Source organism: Bidens hawaiensis, unplaced genomic scaffold (assembly GCF_021521415.1).
Source record: "Bidens hawaiensis isolate Kalapana, Puna unplaced genomic scaffold, B.hawaiensis_p1.1 tig00047698_1, whole genome shotgun sequence".
Taxonomy (NCBI): domain Eukaryota; kingdom Viridiplantae; phylum Streptophyta; class Magnoliopsida; order Asterales; family Asteraceae; genus Bidens; species Bidens hawaiensis.
The window spans coordinates 25,542-31,541 of NW_027506054.1; positions in this window are offsets into that span (position 1 = coordinate 25,542).

Consider the following 6,000-nt stretch of genomic DNA (forward strand, 5'->3'; position numbering starts at 1 on the left):
ATTAGCTTTCAAGTCGGATTCGTTCGTTTCGTTCACAAGTTTTCTATATGTCGATCATTTATTAGTTCTCGGTTCGTCAATCGAGGTGAGTACTTTCATACCCCGTTTTCTTTTATTTTGGGGGTGACATTTGATATGTATCGAACTAAATGTTTATTTAGTTGAAGTTAAACCCACAAACGTGATTGTATACTTTGGTTAAATAATTGCCGATTTGGTGTTCATGCTTAATGCCTATGTGTTTATCGCTTTCGGTTGATGGAATCTATAAATCCGTGAACTATCTGGTATTCTCTTACAGCAAGGTGTCATTAACGTAATGCAATTAACGATAACTATAAAATCCTAGACTACTTGGCAACCCCTTGTAGCTAGGTGGCGCTTATGTGTTTAGCGATTGTCTATTTATCCAAATCTAGTGCTTTTATCTATTGTTTTGTATACAAGTTTTGTGGCTTTTTATTACTATATACTTATATGCTCAATCTTATGAATTGATCACCAACCTTTGTGTTGACAAACTTTATTTTATGAAATGTTACAGGTTTGACTTTTGTTGACTCGGGGACTTGACGAAAACGTTACCAAGACTATTAGGGTATTAGTAAAACGATCAATATAATTGCTGCTTGTTTTCAAATTTGTTTGTATGAACGAGATGCGTTGTTTATTGATTTATGAAATAAAATGAGTTGATTAAATATTGTCACTTTAAATAGTGTCTTGTGTTTTGGGCAATCGGTTGCACCCTGACATGTTCTGCCGCCTTCGGTCAGGGTGTGACAAGTAGCAACACACATTGCTCGGTATTCAGCCTCAGCTAAAGATCTAGACACAGTAGGTTGCCTTTTCACATTCCCAAGAAAACAATGACTTTCTAACAAACAAACAATATCGAGACATTGATCTTCTTGTGAAAAGATACTTTTCCCAATCAAAGTCAGCATGTGCTGTTACACAAAAACTTCCACTCTTACACAACAAAGCACCTTTACCAGGTAATTTTTCAAATACTTCCATAATCTAAATGCAAGTTGTAAATGTGCATTAGTTGGACTATGCATAAGTGACTAAAGTAAATATATCAACTTACCAATTAATTTATGATAAGCAGAAATATCATGCAACAAAGTTTGCAACTTTTTTACATATAATTGTCACAACATAATTTTGGTCTATAGGAGTATTAACCAGTTTACTATCGGTCAAACCAAATTCGGCCAATAACTCTACACACTTTCTTTGAGTTAATTAGATTCCATTAGATGTTCTCAAAACTTCAATACCCAAAAAATATTTTTAAAACACCTAAATCTTTTATAAAAAAAGTTTATTTTAAATCATGCTTAACCTTTTCAATTTCATGGATATTATTACCAGTAATTACTATATCATCAACATATACAAGCAAAAATACAAACACATCTTTAGCCGATTTTATAAACAAAGAATAATCACATTTACTTTGAACAAACCCCTGATCCAGTAATGCACCAACTAATTTTTGGTCCACGTTCTAGGGGCTTGATTCAAACCATAAAGAGGTTTATTAAGTTTACAAAATCTTTATCGTATTTTGAAAAATACCCTTTAGGTAATGTCATATACACATCTTCATGCAAATCACCATATAAAAATGCATTGTTAATATTAAGTTGAAATAATGGCCAATCATATTCAACAGCTAAATTAATTACACATCTAATAGTGAACATTTTTACTACTAATGCACAAATTTCATCAAAATCAACACCTTCCCTTCGATTGCTAGAATCCCCCAAAAGAATGTTGGGCATAAATTGGTATACACACATGACTGACAGCTAAAAGTTGAGTATTAAATAATACTAAAATAAGTAGAACACATATGTTTTAACAAGGTTCGAAAAAATACTAGTTAGTGTGTTGGTTCTAACAAAATAATAATTAATTACAATATTTATATTATTTATAACAATATCAAGAATTGAATTAAATAAAATAAACTAAGCTTAAATTAAAAATGTTCCAAAAACAGGGGATGGTCGGGACTCGAACCCAGCCAGCTCCACGAGTTAAACGCACAACCCTAGCCACATGGCTAGGGGGTTTAGTTAGTTAAAAGTTTGAGCTGATATAATATTAAACACGGATACATATTAGATATGCGCCCTAGAACAATCAATCGGCCAAATCGTAAATCATTTGGCCGATTCATGTTGGGGTTAATAACAAATAGATCAAGACGAACAAAACCATGTCAGCAATTACCTTAAAAGATATCAAATCGGTGGTTAATTTGATCGAGGTGCAGCCTGTCACACCCCGACCAAAGGCGGCGGAACAAGCCGAGGTGTAACGATTGCCCATAAGCACATGACACTATTTAAAGCGAAAATATTTAATAAACTCATTTCATTTCACAACATCGAAAATGTCACATAACAATATTCATAACAATTCGTAACAAAATATAACAAAATATAGCAAATCAAATATTGTTCATTTTTGCTAATATCCTAAAGGTATTTGTGACGTTTTCTTCAAGTATCCATAATCAACCAAGATGTAAACCTGTAACATTTCATAAAATAAAGTTTGTCAACACAAAGGTTGGTGAGCAATTCATAAGTTTGAGCATATAGATATAGTAAGAAAGATCCACAAACTAGTATACGAAACATTATATAAAAGCAATAATTTGGAAAAAAAATCTCTAATAGAATTACGTTAGCGACACCTAACTATAAGGGGATGCCAAATAGTTTAGGATTTAATAGTTATCGTTAATTGCATTACGTTAACGACACCTTGCTACAAGGGGATGCCAAGTAGTCTAGGATTTATAGATTCAACCAACCAAAAGCGATAAACACATAGGCATATAATCATAGAACACCAAATCAAACAAGTATTTAAGTAAAGTATACAATAATGTTTGTGGTGTAAGGTTCAAGTATAAAACATTTAGTTGAATAAGTATGAAATGTCACCCCCAAAACAAAAGATGGAAAACGGGGTATGAAAGTACTCACGTTCAAATATAAAACTTGATCGGAAAAAGATGAATAACCGGGTGGATGAAGTTTAACGAGCAAGGCCTAAATAAAAATGAAAGCCTTGAATTAGGAATGTTGTTTTGGAAATTCTTTAAAATAAAAGACAAGATGTGTAAATAATTAAAGTAAGGGTTTAAAAATGTAACTATTAAATAATTTATAATAATAACCCTTTAAAATGTAAGTTTGCTTGAAACCGGGTTAAAGTATCTAACCTCATTATTTACTTAACCTATGTTAAGTAATAAGGTGGGTAAAATGCAAGAATGCAAGTTACTTTGGGACAAAGATACTAAAACGGGTCTTTAATGAGTGTTCGGGTTGTTGGTTCGGGTCTTGACAAATGGTCAAATCCAAAGTCAACTTTCCAAAATATTACATGTTATGAGATAACTCATAAAAATTAAGTAAGACTTAACCAAGTATGTAGATCTATTGTTTTAGAGCTAACAACGTACGTTAAGCGAGTGTTCGGTTTTGTCGGTCCAAACTTTGTTATGAGATCAAGTTGGATCTAACATTTCCAAGTACTTGAGAAAATAATTAAAATCAGTTTGTAAACTATTTTTAAAGAAATATACAAGTCTTGATAGCTAAAAACACACTTGTGTGTCTTAAGCGAGTAAAAATCGGATCGGTTCGGTTTCCATCTCACAACAAGTTCATAAATTCCACATACCCATACATCATAGATCTTGTATAATAATGTACAAATGAAAATATTTAAGTTCTACAACTAAAAAGTCAACAACAAGTCTTTTTAACAAAAGTTCGGTTTGGTTCGGTTTCCATCTCACAATGAGTTCATAGATGGTCTCCACATACCCAAGAGTTATAAATGTGACTAACAAACTAAAATGAGCAGAAGTTAAACATGAATAATATGTATAAACAAGTTATATAAGTATATATATATATATATTAAGAACCGAAGTCCTACATGAAGCCTTGCCTTACAAGGTCCGAAACCTCACCGACCGGAGCCGGAGAAGTAACTAACAAAGGTAACAAGGGGTAAGTATCATATATATGTTGTACCACCATAAACAAGTATTAATAAGGTTAGATAAAAAAATTAAAATGAAAGATTTAACTCAGTTTGACTTTTGGAAGTTAAACACTCAAGAACAACTAATAAACAACCTTTGAATCTTTGATGTTTTGAGAGAGAAATGAGAGATGTAGCAGGGAATTATGGATGAGAATAATGATGTATATATAGGGGAAGGAGTTGGGTCAAAGATGGGTGATAAACACAAGAAGTTTCATGCAAAAAGGATAAAAAACGAGCACAAAACAACAAAACCAGGCCCGCTGATTTGAAGTAGGTCGCGCTACGCGACCAAGATGGGTGTCCCCCGTCGCGCGGCGCGACGGGGTTGATTTCCTGATTTTTCCAAACTTTGAAAGTTGACAGTTTTGACCCCCGAAGTTCGTTTTAAGTGATTTTTACGCGTTTAAAGGACCGAAATGAATGTTTTTAAGACCTAACAAGTGTGAAACAATATTGTAACATAAAATACATCATTTTGATTATATCCAAGGTTTCGGTTTATAAAACGGGTCGGTTTACAAGATAAACAATTACAAAATGAATACTATTCGAGACCCGAAATCGACGAATGTCACACAGTGTAAGGCCCCAAACCGGTAGCCCTACTTTAGCGTCGGATTTACTCATAAAAACAGTTCTTGCAATCAGAGTTAATTAAAAATTTCGCGGAAACGTTTACTTGAAGCATTCGTTACAAAACATTCAATCTCTTCTCTGATACTATAAAACAAATCATTATATTTAAAACATCTTTTCTTCCATCTTAAGATGTCAGCCGTTCAATCCATGCCATGTGCCATCCTCATGCTAGTTCTTTGGTCTGATCACCTGCGTGCATACTAAAAGTCAGCTACGCTGAGTGAGTTCTAGTTAATCAAGCAACTTATCATACAACCACTACATGCATCATATACGTATCCGCAGACACGTAGTCCACTATCTAACCTGCTTACCTTACCACTTAGCCTCTTATTTACACCTACCACCTTGCCACCTTGCCACTTTAATAACGTATAACGTTATGCCACTTTGCCACTTTAATAACGTATAACGTTATGCCACTTTGCCACTTTAATAACGTATAACGTTATGCCACTTTGCCGCTTTAATAACGTAGTCACGTATAGGCTTACCCTACCACGTACTATCGTCGTGCCACTAACACTCTTACTACACTCTTGCCACTTCTAACACGCTTTACCTCTACTTGTCTACATCATGCTTCATATCATTTACATAATAAGCAAGTCACATCATAGCATTCATACACACTAATAACCACTTGGCAATCACTATCCTTGGCGATGCGTGCAATACCCGAAGATCGTTCACGCACCAACAAGTATTATATAATAGCTACCTCGTATAACATCTATAGCATACACTTACCACTTAAGGTAAGTGTATTCACACTTCACATCGAGTATGCACACAGCCCCGAAAACATAACAAGGAAATGGGGCTAGAAACTCACCTGAACACGGTTACGTTCACCGTTAATCGTAATCCCTTTCTTCAGTTGTGCACGGCTGACTGTATAACAAGTATACGTATCAATTAACTATCACTACTCATATTGTATTTCTATCTTTATATGACCCACAACGAACGGGTGTCCGGGGGCAGCGCCTCTGGCAGCGGGGTCTAGGGGCGGCAGCCCCTAGCAGGGTCCAAGGGGCAGAGCCCCTGGCTGGGGTCGAGCTGCCAGGTCAGCTTGGAAAAATTTTATTTCCATTAACTGTCTTAACACATTTTTCATTAGGTTTTTAATTTATTTTCTAAGCGAACTTAACTTTAGGCGAAGTTAAACCTTAAGCGAACTTAGCTTTAGGCGAAGTTAAACCTTAGGCGAACTTAGCTTTAGGCGAAGTTAAACCTTAGGCGAACTTAGCTTTAGGCGAAGTTAAA